This window comes from Pithys albifrons, chromosome 1 (genome assembly GCF_047495875.1).
Source record: "Pithys albifrons albifrons isolate INPA30051 chromosome 1, PitAlb_v1, whole genome shotgun sequence".
Lineage (NCBI taxonomy): Eukaryota > Metazoa > Chordata > Aves > Passeriformes > Thamnophilidae > Pithys > Pithys albifrons.
The window spans coordinates 78,027,673-78,047,010 of NC_092458.1; the positions used below are offsets into that span (position 1 = coordinate 78,027,673).

The 19,338-nt window shown below is 39.6% G+C and overlaps 1 long non-coding RNA gene across 4 annotated transcripts in view; it reads left to right on the top strand.

Annotated features, from left to right (window-relative positions):
• The window catches only part of LOC139679638 (uncharacterized), a 292,784-nt gene that overhangs the window by 152,321 nt on the left and 121,125 nt on the right, over positions 1-19,338 (top strand). For 3 of the 4 annotated variants that reach the window (XR_011699216.1, XR_011699218.1, XR_011699219.1), the window contains exon 2: positions 8,500-8,578. The exons of the other annotated variant lie outside the window; for it this stretch is intronic. This is a non-coding gene — a long non-coding RNA (uncharacterized lncRNA). The remainder of the gene's footprint in view (positions 1-8,499; positions 8,579-19,338) is intronic. 4 annotated transcript variants of the gene reach the window in all.

The following is a 19,338-nucleotide window of genomic DNA, read 5'->3' on the forward strand; positions in this document are numbered from 1 at the left end:
TTAGGACATTCTCGGGTGTCCCACCTTGCACTAGGAACCTGTAAAAAGGCAGCTGATTCCTACCCGGACAGTTTTACACTATTTTACATGTTACACAGTGTTTAGCACAACAAATCTCATATCCTGACAAGTGGCTCTCGGTGCTATAAGCAATACTACACACATTGTGAGACAGTCAAAAATGTGAACTTAGGCAAAACCATAGATAGCTCAAATCTGTGCTATAAAATAACTTCAGAGTGGAAAAATTTCTTTTTCTTATCAGAATTTGGCAAAGACAAATACTTAATAGGAACAAATACATTTTAATTTCATTTAATTTTGAAAACAGGATAAAATTTACCTCAGTAAAGGACATTTTTATTGTTTGACTTCAAATGGTTTTGTTTCCATTGTAAGATGTCATCTTAGATATAAGTACACAAAATGATGTGCCCATCTCTCTATATGATATGTGAGGGTAATGCTTACCCACAATGCAAGAGGTAAAGTTGGAATAGAAACTGATTTCTGTTCTCAAGGAATATTTACATCACCTTGGAGTAAATTTGCTTGCATTTAATTTTGTGGGAAATTTTATGTAAATCTTTCCTTTTGTAACACAAAGAATTGTGTTGGAGGGCTGTTACTTGAGAAGAGGGTAAGCTCCAGCTTCCCGCTGACTCCACAGCTGTGGAATGAGTGATATTTTTCCTAACCAAGCAATTGATAGTGAACAATTATCTCTTTTAACATATACATTTTTAACACTAGACAGAACTCTCCCTAAAAGCTTAGGTGTATCCTTCATTTAGGGAAAGCTGGCTAATGCAAAACCAAGGAAGCACCAGTTTCTGAAACCAAAAAAGAAAGGAAACTTATTCATACACTGTTAAGATTTGAGTAATCTCTAGCTATGTCCTAAATAAATTCCACAGAAAGTACTAAATTAAAGCCATGTGTAAAAAATTGACTCAGTAGTCCCATCAGCTCAACAAGGTATGAAAAAAATGTGATAGGCTCATTCATTGGATGTTTAACACAGAAAAGACTTTTTTGATATGCTAGAGCTAAGTAAGGCAGCTCAAACTGCTCAGTGTATAAGAGCTATCACAATTAAGTAAAGGTGAAGGGTGACAGTAGTAGATGACTCTTGTTGGAGGTGGCAAGTACCTGGACAAACAGGAATGAAGGAGGGCGAGGGATCGCCGGACAGAGTTTGACATCTGGAAGGTCCAGGAGGACCATTCCTGAACTGGACTGTGCTTTTTATTACGGACTTTGCCTGTTACTACCCCCATTCCCCTTTTTCTTGGAGTCATGTTGCCTCTGTCTCTCCCTGTTCCAGAACTTTCCCCAGGCAGGCAGGGGCTGTCAGCAAAAGGGCAGCTACCATTGGCCAGCTCCCTCTAGGGGGCAGGCCTTGTCCTGCCTGTCATCAGTCCACACCCCAGTTCACTCCCCCTCGGTTTTCCTACCCTATAATTGTTAGCGGATTTGCATGCTCCGCCTTAGTTCCTCCCCCTTTCCAGAACCTTCCCTATCCCAAGTTATATAAACCCCTGTCCCCCCTCAATAAAGTTGGATCAGCCTGGATCTTTGGATCAGGTCAGACCATCCTTGGCTCCTGGGTGTTTGTTCTCATGTCGCGAGGCAAACCTTACCCAGGGTCAGGGAATTCCGGCGAACGACAACTCAGTCGGCAGTCTGCGAACCCCGGCGCTGGTCTGGTCCCTTCCCAAAGAGACCAAGACTGCGACAGACTCTCTTCTGTGAGGTATGGAGGATTGCCTTTGCCAGCTTGATGAGCTATCTAGAGAGGTGTGCTGTTTATTGGAGGCTCCTATTAGGACTGTCACTGACAGACTACCAAGTCTTGTACAGTTCACTTGCGGTTATCCACTGCTGTTGCTTCATGTGGGAACCAGGGACAGAGACAGGAGCAGCCTGAGGAGTATAAAGAAGGATTACAGAGCCCTGGGAGTGCTGCTAAGGGACTCTGGAGAACAGGTAGTGTTTTTATGAATTCCCCTGGTGAAAGAGAAGGGATTGGAAAGGGTTAGTCAAATCTGGAAAAACAACAAATGGTTACAGGACTGGTGCCAGAGCCAGGGGTTTGGCTACTTAGACTGGGCTAGGAAAGCTAAAACCCTGATAAAATCAAATCTGGCCAGGGCAACAGGAAAAGCTTCCAGAGATACATTGGTGATAAAAGGAAGACTAGGCAAAATGTGGGCCATTTTCAGAAGGAATCAGGAGGTCTGTTTACCTGGTATATGGAGAAGGTTGAGGTACTCAATGACTTTTTTGGCCCAGTCTTCACAGAGAAGTGTTCCAGTTACTCTGCCGAAGTTTCAGCAAGCAAAATCAGGGACTGGGAGAACAAAGAACTGCACACTGCAGAAGATAAGATTCAAGTCCATCTAAGGAACCTGAAGGGGTACAAATCCATCAGACCTGATGAAATGCATCCACAGGTCCTGACAGAACTGGCAGACAAAGTGGTTAAGCCACTATCCGTCATTTCTGAGAAGGCTTGGTAGGCCAGTGAAGTTCCCACTGACTGGAAAAGGGGAATCTTCCACCCCCATCCACTTTTAAAAAGGGAAAAAGGAAGACTCAGGGAACTACATGCCAATCTGTCTCACCTCTCTCTCTGGCATGGAGCAGGTCCTCCTGGAAACTATACTAAGTTACATGGAAAATAATGTTAAATAACATTTAATGCTTGGTGTGCAAGCTATTAGTGTGAGCTGCAGGTTGAGCTCTAGGAGGCAGAAGCCAAAGCCCTAGGCAAGAGGCTGTGAACTACTGACCCTTTGTAAAACAATGGGTCCAGGGTGACTGGACACTCAGAGACACTGAGAAATCAATGACCCCTGATTTATCTGTATTTAGACAGTAAGTGTATAAAAGCCCAGGAGTTCCTTTGTTTGGGGTCACTCCTTGGATGCATCAGCTTGAGCTGTTATTTTATTATTTAGTTATTACACCATGATTAAATTATTTTAAGGATCTGGATGTCTAAGTCTCTGTGATAGGAAACTGGGGGTCGAGCTGGTATGGAAACCTGGTCTGTAACTGCAAACGTGCTTCAGTCCCAGCTTAGGTGGTGTGAGAGTGACTGCCAGTGGTTTTCTATCGTCCTATAGGGAAGTTTCCTTAACAATAAGAAGGCAATTGACACTGTCCCATACAACATCCTTCTACATAACTAGAGGGATGTGTATTTGATGGAAGGACTGTTCAGTGGATAATTGAATGGATAGCTGCCTTCAGACAGTAGTGGTTGATGGCTCTATGTCCAGGTGGGGACCAGTGATAAGTGGCATTCCTCATGGATGAGTATTCGGACTGGCACTGTTTACCATCATTGTTGGCAGCATGCACAGATGGAAGGAGGGTATCCTCAGCAAGTTTGCTGATGAAATCAAGCTGTGTGGTGCCTTTGACATGCTGAAGGGAAGGAATGCCATCCATAGGGAGCTTGACAACCTTGAGAGGTGGGCCCATGTGAACCTCATGAAGTTCAACAAGGCCTAGGGCAAGGTCCTGCACATAGATCCAGGCAATCACAAGCATAAATATAGGCTGGGCAATGAATGAATTGAGAGTGGCTCTGAGGCGAAGAACTTACGGGTTCTTGTTGATGGAACGCTGAATATGTTAGCAATGTGGGCTTGCAGCCCAGAAAGCCAACCCTGTCCTGGGCTTCATCAAAAGCAGCATGGCCAGCAGATCAAGAGAAGTGATTCTCACCCTTCACTCTGCTCTCATGAGACCCCACCTGGAGGACTTGCTTCCAGTTCTGGGGTTCTCAGCACTGTAAAGGTACTGACAACCTATTGGATTGAGTCCAGAAAAGAGCCTTGAAGATGAGCAGAGAGCTGGAGCACCTCTGCCATGAGGATAGATTGAGAAAGTTGGGCCTGTTCAGCCTGGAGAAGAGAAGACTGTTAAGATTTTATAGCAGCCTTCCAGTACCTTAAGGGTCTACAAGACAGCTGAAGAGTGGGAATGGTCTTAAACTTGGAGAGTAGATTTATATTAGATATTAGGAACAAATTCCTTACTGTGAGCATGGCAAGGCTCTGGAACAAGTTGTCCAGAGTAGGTGTGGATGATCCATCCATGGAAGTGTTCAAGGCCAGGAGAGATGGTAACTAGTAATCTAGTCTAGTGGCAAGTATCCCTGACCCTGACAGAGTTTGGACTAGATGATGGTTAAGGTCCCTTCCAGTCCAAATTATTCTATGATTTTATGAGCCTTATATGTTGATAGTACTATTGGAAAAGTATACTCAATTTCACTTTAAAAGAATGGGCCTATACAGTTCATAAAACTAAAATCAGTCTTGATAGAAACCCTGTCCTATAGCTTCAGCTCCTTTGCTTAACACAGCTGAGGAAAAAATATGTCACAAATTTTACATGATGCCCCCCTGTCCACACTGAGTTGTAATTCTTTCTGCTTTGGGAATTAAATATTTTTCACTCTCATCTGATTTTGCAATGAATGCAGTTGACCCATGTAAAAATAAAAAAAGAACTACCATCCTGATCCTTTTTATGAACATTAAGATCATTTGCATTTACTTTTAAAAGCTTTAAAGGCAGTGACCATGCAAGTAGAGCACAGTGGTCTGGCTTTAATGCAGAACTCATTAAACTATTTTACCCATTTTTTGAGTGCAACTGATCAGTTATTACGGTTGAGAATATATATATATCTGCAGTGATTCCCCAGATGTTTTACACTAATGACTTTCAGTTGATTTAGTCTCAAACTGCTTTGTGTGTGTGTGTGTGCTGCTGATTTTGAATGTGTTTTTTCAACAAATGTTGTTGGTTACTGAAGGGATGTGTTGGTATTTCTCTTTATATGGTTCTATGAAACACATATAAGCAAGACAAAAGCTTAATTGTGTTGACTGTTATGTAAATATTCTAAGTGTTGTAGAGACTGTTATGAAGCTTTCATTGTCTGCAGAAGAGGAGCAGAAGGATAACCTCGTAATTAAACTAGCAGACTGTGACTCAGAATATCAGAGTTCAATTCCTTCATCTAAATATATTGTAATACAAAAAATCTAAGCCTCATTCTTTAGTTTCCATTTATGGTTGTCTTTACCCATCATCCAGTTGCTTGGTTCAATCCCTTTGTGCCACATGAGGGAGGATACTGCAGGTTAACAGTGAAAGGTTAACGCATTAGGGAACACGCTTTGAAATCAAATGACCTGAATTATTGTTGTGTTGATTAGTATGCAAGAGATATTGTGTGTGAGACAGCATCATCCTGAAACAGTCTCATCTAAGTGAAAGGACATAGAAATATTCAGCCCCTGGGCATTCTGAAAATATTTTTAGCTTCATTGGTATGGAACCAATATCCTCAGGAGCTGGAATTGAATGTTCTTAACACGAGGCAGAAGAAGCAAGTGCAGCACAATAACAAAATGTGACATGCTATTAGCAGAGTCCTAGTGATTCTTTTTCTTCCTTGTTCCCCAAATAAATGTGCATTATTAACAGAAATCTTCCTTTTAAGACCAAAGGATTGAAAAGTATAGACTGTCAGGCCTAGAGATCACTGATTTCAGGTGACATAATGGAGTCATCTGACAGGACTGAGAAAAATCATGTGTGTGCAGCAATCATAGAACTCCCAGTTGTAGGGTGTCACTGTTTTTTCCTACAGGTTAGTGAAAAAGTGAGAGAACAAAGACTGCCATGGAACAGACACGCTTGATGGCAGGGAAAGAGAAAGTCATAGCTGAGGACCTGATTGCACACAGGCAAGAGAGAAGAGGAAGAACCCTGGGATGCTCATTGTCCTGGCCATCACACATTTTAGTTAGACAAGGACTGAAGTAATGTATAAAAGAGAAAATGACATCTTCACTGGATAGAAAAGAAGTAGGCAGTGCTGCCAGGGGGGAAAAAAATAAAGAAAAAGAGAAAAAATATTGAAGGAAGATAGAAGAAAAACCTGGAAAGACAGAGAACTAAATATCTCATCTGCCACAGAGGAGCAGTCTCAAGCATCCTCTGACCTAAATCCTCACTACTCTGTCATGGCTTCTATGTATTTAGAACAGGAATATTGAGTATTTTATTTATCATGTCCTCCCAAACCAGTTTGTTTTACCCAGAAGTGGTCAAATCAAAAGTACTAACTCCTTTTCTCCCTCAGCACTTTAGACATTTGTTACTACAGCAATGCCCCTTCAGCTTTCCAGACGTGAAATGAAAACTTGCACATCAGAGTGTGACAGCTTGTTTCTTTACTGCTGCTTTTCACAGCTCAGTGAGCCTCAGCAAAGTTGTGCTTTGCTGTACTTGACTTTCTTTCTCTGCCTCAGCATGCTGAAGAACACCCTTGTTTCCAAAGAAAATGGGCAATTTGCCATAAATGGGTTTTATTCTTTACTGGCATTGGTGGGAGACAGGAATTAAATGGATTTCTTTTCTTACAGATGCCTCTGGCCAGCATGGCATACACTCTTATATCACATCACTGTCATGAAGACTGGCAACCCAATCTCCAATGTGTATAGAGTTGCAATTGGTTCTGTACTATACAATTAACAATTGAGAATGACATCTTAAGAACAGAACAGGAGCCTAGATAAAATTTATTCAAACTTCCTGTTGAAAAGTTTTTAAAATCAGTTTACTTCTGGTGTTCATTTTGAAACTGAAGGGAATTGTTTTTTCATAATCTATTCAATCTTTTTGCCTTGTAGAATTTCTTTTCAGAGGCGGTGGGTTTTTTGCTTTCTTTTTATTCACTTCTTCTCCGGATCCTTTTCTCTACTGCTTATTTCCCAGAAGGCTTGGATGTGGAAATGACCGTAAACCACATAATCCATAAAGTTCTAAGTTTTTAAACAAAATAATTTATTAATTTTCTATCAAGGAAAATCAACTTGCAAATTTCTTAAACAAGGCAAAGCACTTTCCTAAGCATTTGTGTTCCATGTGGCATTTTAGATGGATAAGCCTATTGGGAATATTTAAAAAGATTTTGTAAAACAAGATATGTATGGCCAAACTTCCCTAACGAAGATTTGGGAAGGGCTCTCCCCAGGTGGGGGAGTGCCCTTCGAGCCTGCGCCGTGGATTTTTTTTTTTTAAGGTGAGGCTTAGCGTGCATCAGAACTGGCCCCACCGTTTCAGTTCTGAGGTCCATTTGCCACGGCCGAGTGAGCTTGGACAGTGACAGTGAAGTCCTCGGGACTGTCACAGCACCCAGTACTAACCGGGGCTGACCCTGCTGAGCATCCGAGATCTGACAGGATGGGATGGCAGGAAGGCATTGAACTGCCTGGTATGGTCTCCCCTGAGACTCGAACTCATGACCTTGTGATCCAGAGTCCAGAGTGCTCACCATTACACCACGGGACCGCCCTTGTAAAACAGTATGAAAAAGAAAATATACATGTACACATGTTGCTAAGCCAAATGTATTGCAGTTTCACTAAGCTAATCAAAATTGGCACAAAGCAACAACTAAATTGAGGTCACAACCAAGAACTAATCAATGAGTTCAAATGTTCAAATTATTAAACCTTCAAACTAACAGCTCAGGTAATCAAATTAAATTATGAGTTTGACACTATTTGAATGCTTTAAGTTTGTTTTTCTTGCAAAATAATACAGAGGAGATAGATCTCTTTCCTCTATGATCTATAAGTACAAATATTCATGGGAAAAAAATAAAAGCTTCCACAAGATGGAAAAGTACTTAATTTAAGGGCAAGTCTCTCCCTTAACTTTGCTTATCTGAACATTAGACAGCAAGATTAAATTAGTCATGTAGTCCTTGTGGAAGTGACAGAGGCAGAAAACAGAGATCTATTCTGTTATTCTGATATTAAAGGTTCAATTTAGAGCAAGGTGAACTGCACACTGGTAATCTCTGTTTGTGCAAAGAGTATGTACACGATAATTTCCATCTGGACAACTCTTTTAGGTATGAAAAATCCTGCTTTAGACATCTAATTTTTATTTGTTTCTTATGATTGGTAAAATTGATGCGGGCCTGAACATTTGTTCTAGGCTTAGCCCTTTGACAACACAATTCAGAAACTACAAGTTATGAACTCCCTTTGTTTGTCTTAGCAGAGTATGACTAGATGAATGCCATTTGAACGTCTCCTCCTTAAATCTTACTGCTGTGCATTACTGTGGTTGTTCTTATTCCACCCCCTAACTTTAGAACAAAAGAACCTTTTTAAAGACTTCACACAGAGGTGATGGATAAATCATACACATTAACTGCTTTTGAATAACACCATTTTAACCTGAAAAATCTATTAATTTTGTGCTGTTTACTTTAAGGAAATTATTAAAGGCATTGTTTATGCAAATGCTGACACATGCATATAATATAATTGAAAAAAGCAGTAAGGAAAAAAGATGAAGGCAATTGTCATCACACACAAAGGGACTGAATTCTACTTCATTTCTTCAGAGCTTGTGCTCCAGTGGTTGTTTTTTGTTTTCTTTATGCAGACAGTAGATTTATGGTCAGGACTGGTAACACTTTCAGGATATCTGATCGGATAGCAGGCAACTCACGCCAGCTCTACTGGTGAGTCAAGTCTTTAACTTTTCCCTATTCTATTTAAAGAAAGGTGGACAGCTTTGACTGTGATTTACAAGAAAAAAGAAAGACCCATAATTCTGCTGCATAGATTTTTCTTTATCAGAGTGCTATCCTGTCCGCTTTATCCTGTGTGTAAGTATGTGGCTTTTTAGCCAGTTTTGTAGACTCATGGCTCAGTCTTGTAGAAGCAAATCTTTAGCGTATGATAAAGAATTCTATAACCAAGTAGGTCTACTGTTTGCAAAACCAGCAATATTGATTCCAGATACAGATACTCAGAGTGGATTTATAAAGGGAAGTCACAATGTTTGCCACCTATCTTGTCATGATGGATGTTATACAAACTCATCCTTTACACAAATACTTAAAATGTACACCTACTGAAAATAATTTTCACATATTTAGCCCCTAGGGAGTTGGGTATTTATTATTTAATAATAAGGGGAAAGGCAGAATGCAATCTTGTTCAGCATTAGCCAGTTAAACATCAGGTATTTAAGATGATTATTTTGTTTCCTTCCACAATCTGTAGAGAGTTATAGACAACTCTAGATGGCAATTTGTCCTGTCTACTTTAGACATATCTCTTACTGTGGTATAAATGGTCATCTGAAGGAAAGTATGTTTATATTAATATATAAACATATAAACACGTGGAGTGAGTTTAGGTAATTAGCTCAGACTTGGTAGTTATGTTTAGATGGCAAATATATCCAAGTGTTTCTTGCCAAGGCTTCTTTTCCTTTTTCTGAATATGCCTGCATCACATTGAATTTTCCTGGTCATGATTCAAATCTCATCCCACCTTCCTTATCAGATGCAGAGCTGAACCCAATGAACTCTCTTTAGGCATCTATACTAAAGACGTGTAGTCATTCAGTAGCCTAGATGTGGATTTCTAGCTTCATCTGAGATGCCCCAGGATATTCCATGTGGCTCTGAGTAGTGTTCCTGTAGCTTGTGTCATTCTGTCAGCATTTTGTGAATGATTTGGACACTCCATAGTGTTGCATATTGCACCATATGTTTGGGCAACTGAACAGAGCCTGTAGGGTGGAAGTCAGCTCCAGATTAAGACATTTAAACTCAGATGCCTGCATGTAGGTGTTTACCTGTGAGTTAAGTGCCTAAGGTCCTGCTTTAGTCAATGAAAATTTAATCACTACACTGGAGTCTGAAAAGCAACTCTGCTGACCCTCTGGCTTTAGCCAGGGTTAGGGGAAATTGAATTGCTCTAGACTCATCTTTGTATATTGAGAAGGGACTTGAAGCCTGGGGCTGGAAGCTAGACAGAAGGCTTAAGGGCATCTCAGACAGCACCAGAGGCTTGTGTGGGGACAAATTAATGGTGTTAGTCTGTGCTGCTACAATAGGCGCTTGGACACTCCTTCACATGCAGACTCCTTGTAATATGTAGGCATATTAAATTAGTTTTATCTCAAACTGAAGCACACCATGGAGGTGGAGGAGATAAATCCTGTGCTTGATATCTGAGCACATGGTTACAGGCATTAGATATGTCACCTTTCTAATGATGAACAAGGAATTGTATTTGCATAAATGTAATTTCTACAGCTTCAGACAAGATAGGCTAGTAAATCATTGGCAGAGCTCGAGTTTGTGACTCAAGGAACGAAACACAGACTTCTGAAAGAGTAGACAAAAATCTAATAGACGTCAAAACAAGCAAAAATGACAGCATGAAGCTGAAGGCAATTACTGACTTGAAAAAAGATACGAATTTAGTGACTGCACTTGATGAGGCAGACCCAGCAAAGTCTGTAAGCAGCAGACAGATTGATGCAGATGAATGGTGTGATGACTCTGTGTTGCAAGAAAATGCTGAACAGAGATTAGGAGGCAGAGAAAGAAGATGACTAGAAATACAACACAAAAAGTTATTTTAAAAAGGAGAAAGGTGCCAATTTTGACACTGTGTGGGCTGAGGAAGCTTTATGGACCAACTCTACAAAACAAGGATTCAATTCTCTTCTATAACCCTTAGCTTATAAGCAGTAAAAAAACATTCCCTTTACCCAAATATATAGACCTCCATGTTTATTGCCAATGGTTTTGTTACTTGAGAATATTTTGGCAAAGGAGATTGACAAATACAATTAGCAAATTTAGCATAGACTGCTTTATATCAAATATTTTGAGATGAGTGCCCTTAAAGTTAGGGGTGAGGGTCTTGGCTGCCACTAGTAAAGCTGTCTGGGGAAGAATGAAGGAGGTGAAAATAATGCCGGTCCACAGTAACAACCCATCATGAGTGCTGTATGCTCCATACCATGAGCTGTCAGGGAACCTTTAATTCCAAGGAAATATGGATATTCATTTATGTCTTGCATGTGTCAGACACATGGGAGCTGACACTAAAAAATCAAACTAGTCAAGTGCTGTAGTGTTACATCTTACATTTAAATCATTGTGCTGGCAATAATTTTTTATTTGAGCCTATTGAGTGTGAAAAAATGCCTGGCCAGGAAACTCTTCCATGTCAAGGTTCTATTAATAAAAGGAGATGGTAGGTTGACAAAGACTGACAAATTCTGTGCTTTGGTGCTTTGGTTGTTTTTTTTTTTCTGTGTGTGTGGGAGTAGGAGTTAGAATATTTTGCAGGGACTAGCTCATTGTTCTTGTCAAAGAACCTAAAAGGGAACAAATGTTTTTTAACAGGCAAAGCAGGGAATTAATTCACTGATTTGTGTTACATGATAGGGTCATTACATCAGTGCTGGCTGAAAGCATAGAGAATACCTTATTCATGCTTTTCTTGAGAGCTTCCTGTGCTGGGAAACCATTCATGAGAACCCTCCATACCTTTCTAATCTCTTTTCCATGAGTAGAACTGGACCAGAACAGGAAAGGGGATTATCATCCAACCGATAGACTTGCATATTCTCCATGGCAATTTAGAAGTCAGAATTTGCAGTACTACCTTCAGTTCTAGGTTGACGCCTCAACTTCCTTACACTAATTTTTGTACAGGTATACCTAGTATGCTAATCCAGCCCAAAAACTGGTGAGAAGAGGGCAGGTTTATTACAGTAACAGTTAAGAAACTATGATAAAGAGAAATAACTCTCTTGGATCCTGACCTAAATCTGTATGAAAGAAAAGATGCCATAGTCATATGACTAATCACTAAGATTGCTTCTTATCATTAATAATATAGATGCATTGGCAAATCAGTATACCTAAGGTATCAGCTGTCAATCACGATTATTTTACATACGATCCTGTCTTCACAAGGTGCTGCTACTCAGCTGTTAACACCTCTCCTGTTGAGAGGAGATTAGTGGTGGTTTGTAGGACACTAGCAAGGCAGGAGCCAAAGTGCAATAGTACAACATAAACCACATTAATTCCAGAGACATAACACAACCTCATTTGCCTAATTGTACTTTTTCAGTTTGCTTTAGGCTGTTGGTTTATCTTTTTTGTAACCAGTCAGGTTACATGCAGAAACTCATATTTTTTTCTGACTACCACAATGCAGGGAACTAAAAGCCACTTTGAACTCCTGCCAGAGCACTTCTTTATGTTTGAGTTTTGCAGAGCCTCAAGGTCATTCCTTGTAGAACAAATACACAGATTCCTCACCAATACATGAGGGGTGGTTTTCCACAAATATCAATGGTAGTCTGCAAGGCTTTGCTCATCTGACAGAAAGAGGCATGAAAATATTGTCTTTAATGGGCATAATTTTGTTGCCAAACTCTCCAAATACCTAATTTTCATCTTAAATAGCTCATGTCATTGTGGAAAAAGATGGCTACACTGGAAAAAGAGCAACTCAGCATCTCTTCTACCTAGAAATCTCCTGGGTTTGTTTCAACCCAAAGGCACATGTGCACAAACTGAAGCTGAAGAACAAGAAATATGAAGGACAAAAGGATTAAAGAAATAAATCTAAACACCCTCCAGACTGTCCTGTCCATAACACCTATACATTTACATGGCTTCATTCACCTGTTCAATTCTCTTCCCCCTACAGGCTTGTTAATTAGGATTTCAGCACATCTCATTAGTATTTACATTCTATTGAGTGCTTCATTAGCCTTGGCATTGTATTAATGATAGCTGGGGGGGGGGGGGAATAATCCAGAAAGTGAAGTTTTGAAACGGAGACTGCTTAGGATGTGATCAATCAAATAAATATATGGTTTCATTTAGAAGACTGGAGGTAAAATTGACTGAGTGTTACTCCCAATCAGCGTAATATATGGAAATGAATGAAGGTATCTTTGATTACTGTTGCCCATGCAGTTTTGCTAATGGAGTGATGATCATGCTCATACCACCTTTTTGTTTTGCTAATGGAGAAGATGTTGTACTGTTATCCCATTTATTGAAGGGAGTAACTACTGACGTTTATGTTTTCCATCAGCAGGTGCTCATTTTTATAGTCCATCATGCACAACTGTGTTCCAGACCTGAAGCATGTGCATTACCATTTCTATTGATGGTCTGGCAAAGGCAGCAGGGGCTTGCACAGACAGACTATCCTATGTAATGCCATGTACACTGACATATGGAAATCCTCCATATATAATCTGTGTGTGCAGGGGTCTATGTACATCCATTCTTTATATGTCCTTGATTTCCACTCTTAATGTACTCCGGGAGGGGAGGTCTGGACATGTGTGTGTTTGACCATTGTGTGACATGGGCTCTTTAATGACAGAAGCCAGTACACATTCACATTTAATTCAAGGTGTAACTGATGTGTCTTCAGAGCAAAATCTGAGCATTTAGTCCCTGCTGACATGAAGAAAGGAGGAAAGTAGGTCTGAGTGCACTAAACTGGGATCCTGAAGACTGTAAGATTTGTCATTTGTGATCCACTGTGAGACTGGGAGCCTTTCCATCTCTCTGCATCAGTTTTCCTCTTCCTCCTCCTGTTCTCTTCCAGAGGACCTCTGAGAATCGTGACTAACTCTTTGTATAAGTTCGTATAATTTTTAATATTTTTAATTATGTTGGTTTGATCTTGAGTAGAATTTCACAGCCCTGTAATTCTAGTAATGACTAATAAGGATGAGAATTACAGTGTGCAAACAAGTAGCTGTTGAAAAGACCTGCAGTTACTGCTTTGGGACCACATATGTTCAAACACGAATTTTTTCTTTGGTGTTTCAATATTTCCTGGAAATTGCTAACATATAATTTTACTTTCCCCCCCTTGGACAGCTCAGATAAATTTTAGGCTGCAAGGACTTCATAGATAGGCATACAGTTAGCTTTTAACAGTTTTTTTATTCTACTTTGCTCATGATGTATGGCTTAGCTGGTTAATGTAAAGGAACATCTGGGAGTTGCACAGGCAACTTTTTTTTCAAGAGCATGTCACTTGTCACTGACTGTTATTGACATGAAATAATGTGTATTTCAGCACTTAATTGGTGGCTTAATACATTTTCAGTGTTCAGCACTCTGCAATTCTGAGATTACTTTCACTTTGGCTGTGTAGAGGAAAATGGGAACATTGGGGACTGTGTGTCATTCTTATATCAATAATAGCTGGAAGCTGCAACATTAAGGTCTTGAAACAAAATGATGACACATGAGGTGACTTTGTTTTCTCATCATACCATGCCTTGAACTGTCATGAAATCATGTGTTGTGTGTGTATGGGAGGTGTTGCAAAAGCAATGAGATTCCTGATCCATGCACTCCTATATTGATCTTCCTGACACAGGAAGCAGGAAAAAAAGAGGATACTGTACTTCTCTGAAGTCCCTCTGGAGGAAAAATGTAAAAGAGCTCACATCTTTCTCAGTTAAAACCTTCTGTTTTCTTTGTAAAGATTAAACATTGGATTTCCACTCATGTATGCTTTTTGGACAGGACCTAGATGAATTCAGAGTGATTGCTCTTCTTGAATGGGATATTCCATGTACAAGTTCAATTTGACCCTTGACAAAATTTTGCAAGTCAAACAGAAATCACATTAAAGCATATCCTCTGCAAGCCTGCCCTCTGCATAATGCAATCAATAATCTTTAATTAAAGGATGATACTATTGATTCTAATTAAGCAAAATTGCCTACCTCATTCATTTACAGTTCATATGTGTTCCAAGAGACAAGATGATTTAGTGCTCCTAATACTACTTTCCATAAACAAGCGAAACACTTTTTTTTTTTAAAATGTCAGCTCCAGCACCTAGTGGTGCACATGTAATTTTTCTCTTGATGGAACGACAATTTGATGTGTATAAACATAATTTTAAAATAATAAATTATGTAAGTAGACAATAGAAATGTGCAAACATAGGGTTTTGGAAAATTGAATTTTAAAATGTTGGAATCATTAGAGTACTGAAAAAGCTCTGTGCTATTAATGACACATTTTAATACATCTTGGAGATAATATTTTTCACTCCAAATAATCTGTCAGGAAATTGTTTCTGTGAGAAGTGTGGACGTATTGTATGCTGAGGTGTGCTAAAGAGAAAACCTTATGAGCTTATTTATCATTTGATTTGAAGAGGAATCTTGGTTATATTGACACAATATGCATTTTAATATAAACCATGGAATGATTATTCTTATTTTTTTCCTGATGAGTACCAATACGTAACTAAGGATTAATGACCTCTGGTTCTCTGAAAATCTATGTTTTAATTTGCATTGGGTGATAATTTAGAGAGAGAAACTTTAATTTACTATATACATGAATATCCTAATGTTAATCCCTATTATTGGTATGGCCTTAGGATGCTTTGCTTAATTACACCTTTTTATGTTTTCTTTTTTTCTAGGAAGTGCCATTAGACAGTAATTAGAATATTATGATATAGACTGAAAAATGTGTTACCTGTGGGTTCCATGTATGGTTTTGCAGAGGAGATATACTGTGTATCAAAGACCTGTGAGAGTAATGGATTTGGAAGACATTAAGAAAAGAGCATTTAAGAGAAAATTTAAAATTAAATAAAAAAGCCCCAAACAATGAAAAGCCTGCTGACATTTAATGAAAAGAGTGAGGTTTGTAAGTATTAGATCTGTACTTGATTTATTTCTGAGATAGATCTGATCTGATTTATTTTCCTAGTAACACCAAAATACAGGCTTATAAGAACAGCTGTATTATAATATACATGGAAAATTTCAGTAAAGAATACATTGAAATTCCTGAAAGTGTTTTACTGATATATAATGTTTTCCCTACACAGCTGGAGGCAACCATCTGGACCTGTTGTTTGTGGACAGAGGACTAGTGGACTTGTCTTGGATGCAGGGCTCACAAAATGATTGAGTTAGCAATTCTTGGAGAATTAAGGAGGGGAATCAGCAGTTCTGCCATCTTGGACTTCCAGAAGGCAAATTTGGTTTATTTATGACACTGGTTGAGAGTGTCCTAGAGCAGTAAAGGAGTCCAGGAAACCTTGGGTTGCCTGTCTGCAGCAGCTGAGCATGAGCCAGCAGTGTGCACAGGTGGTCAAGAAGGCCAAGGACATCCTGGCCTGTAGCAGCGACAGTGTGGCCAGCAGGACCATAGCAGTGATCCTCTCTCCCATACTTGGCACTGATGAGGCCACACCTCAAATCCTGTGTTTAGTTTTGGGTCCCTCACTGCAAGAAAGACCTTGAGGGGCTGGAGTGAGTCCAGAGAAAGATAACATAGCTGAGAAAGGGTCTGGAGCACAAGTTTGGTGAGGAGCAGTTGAGGTAGCTGGGGGTTTTAGTCTGGAGTAAAGGATGCTCAGGAGGTATCTTCTTGCTCTCTACTGAAACAACCTGAAAGGAGGTTGTGGTGAGGTGGGGATCAAGTCTCTTTTCCAAAGTAACAAGTAGGAAATGGTCTCAAGTTGTGCCAGGTAAGGTTTAGGTTGGATATTAGGAAAAATTTCTTCACTGAAAAAGGCTGCCATGTGCTGGAACAGGCTGCCCAGGGAAGTTGCAGAGTTACCATTCCTGAAGGTATTTAAAAGACAGGTAGATGTGGCACTTAACAGTATAGTTTACTGGTAACTTGGCAGTTGCTGGGTCACCATTTGGACTCTGTGATTTTAGATGTCTTTTTCAATCTAAATGATTCTCTGATTCAGAACAACACAGTTACGAAGGGTGGGCAATGTTATGGCAAATATTACAACATAGATTGTTTAGGCAAATATGTGGAGTACTGAAATCTTGCCAAAAGTAGGCTTTCCATGCCAGAGGAGATGGGAAATTGTTTAATACAAGCTTGCTTGAATTACTGATTGTTTGAAATAAATCTTGATATTTTAGCTAATTTTGTTGAGGGCAAAACTAATAGCCATGTTGTAGTCAGTGGACTACAGTTGAATAGGTCTTCTGGAGCCAACCATTCATTGAGGGGACATTGTAAATTTTCTGATTCATGCCCTATAATTTTAAAAGAAAATCAGAGCAAATGAAACACTATATAATACAGTTATTATATTCCAGCTTCTTCTTTGTTGCAAAAAACCAACATGAGATATTTTACAGCCTTTCTTCAAGCCCCAAACCTGTAGGGGTTTTGGTGGATTTTGAAAATAGCCCAGAGACATGCCAATATTGTCAAAACTGATCAATATATTTATATGGCTGCTTCTGTTCTTTAAAAAGGTGAATGGATAAGTGGAAGAAGTAAACAAAGTTATCAATGATAATGGATCTATGGGCTCTCAAGCTAAAAGAAAAACACCCTTAGAGGTTATAATTAGCTCTGTTTGAGAGTTCTTCCAGGCTAGTGAGGGACTGACGTACAGGACTGATAGCAATCATCTGCACTGGGTGTAACACATAAAATAAACTGGACTGGTTCAGAAGCACAAGGCCAACTCACATGTATCTGATTTAAGTCTTTCTGCTAGGGGCATGACTCTTTCTATATGTTCAAGTGAGTGGAAATTGTAACTGGGTCAGTCTGTGCTATCTGTCACTGATAAAATGGATGGTCTGGGAGCATGGACATGCCGTGCCAAGAAGCTTGCCAGCAGTTATCTAGGATAGGTGATCATACATCAGTGGTTGAAGCTGTATGCTTAGCCTATTTACTACTTTTTTAATGTAGGAATAATCAGGGGCATCATCTTTGCAATTTTGTCACTTAAATCAGGTAGTAAAGTGTTGATTCTGTTCCCTGCAGTACATTGGATAAATTCAAAGCACAATAGATAAAGTGAAGCCACTGGAGAGATTAAAAACAGGGAGCTATTACCAAGAGATCAAGATAAGGGTTAAGGTACCTTGTTATGTTGCAACATGTATCTGCAAGTTTCTAGTTATATGTTGTCAAATTGTGTCCCCAGACATAGATAACTGAGAGGAATCCTTTCACAGGTACAGACCAATGCAGAAATTAAACTGCTTGATACATGAACAGCGATCAGTGGTACAGTCCCTACAGGAAGTGAGTGCATTGGTTTGGAGGAGACAGGAATATGCAGTAAACTCAAAGCCATTTGGGCAATGGATACATTTTGTATCGTAATATGTACCTTATCTCCGATTCCACCTATTTGTTTGCTATCCTTGTGTCTCCTGATTCTGCAGTCAGCTATCTGATTACAGCGATGAAGCACTGAATTTCAGTTGTGCACTGATCTTGCTGGGAATTAGTCAAAAAAAAAAAGGGGGGGCATCTTGGTCACCTGCCAAAAAAATAGGGTGTAAGTGGCCCATAGTTACTGTATGATGGGTCAGTTTAACAGGTGCTCTGGATAACTGACATGACAGAACATAATGGTTATTATGAAGAGGCAGTTATAGAATTGACAGGAACAGGGAGAAATTTAGGGGAACAAAAAGAAAGAAGCAGATTGAGACATCCATGGTTATGCCAGAACCAGTGATTTTTTAACAATTTCCGAATGAGAGAAACTGTATTTTTATCACTGGAAGGCCAGTCTGTAGAGTACATGATACCTGATATGTTGCATTTGATAACCTGGACCAAATGCTTGTATGTAACCAGGCTGTGACAATTAGAGGGTAATTTGGATAATGAGACTAAATACAGAGTTGTAAAAATAACAAACCAAGGTCCTGGTCTGGGAAAAAACCCTGTTGTATTTCCCATTAATTCAAAAACTTAGAAGTTATTATTAATCTGTAGATTCCACTTATCAAACTGTTCGGTTTTTACACGAGCTTACAGGCTTGACTTACCCCTGTGTTCTTTAGGAAGAAGGGAAAACTGCCAAGGGCAATTTTATCCTTTCTTCTCTGGAAGCACAGATAATGTGCGTGCCTAAAGCTTAATCAAAGAGTCTGAAAGAGATCAGGTCTCAGACTTCTTCCCTTGCCGAACTGTCTGGTTATGCTGGTGAAAGTGTGCCATGACAATTCATTCCACCGTGGCCTCATTTTGCTTCATAGTACATCTGGCAGAATCAGGTTCTCTTGTGTACAATGCTTGACACACAGCCTGATGTAGTGGGTGGCATGCCGACCCATGGCAGAGAAGGTATGTAGATCTTTAAGGTCCCTTCCAACCCAAACCATTCAATGATTCTATGAATCCTCAGAAAGTGAATCCACCACCACTGTACCCTGAAGTAGAGCACACCAAGGACATGCCATGAGGGCTTGGCTTTGAATCCTCAGTGTTAAGGTTTATTTTGGAACAAACTATGTAGGTGGCCCATAAAAAATCTCTTGCTTTATATATCCTCTAAGGCTGGACAGGGTTATTTCCTCTCAAACTTTTCGTTGGTTTCCCATTTTCTGTGGATGCTACAGGCTTCCTTATGGCTGAGTCTTTCCTCTTCTGTATTTTCTATG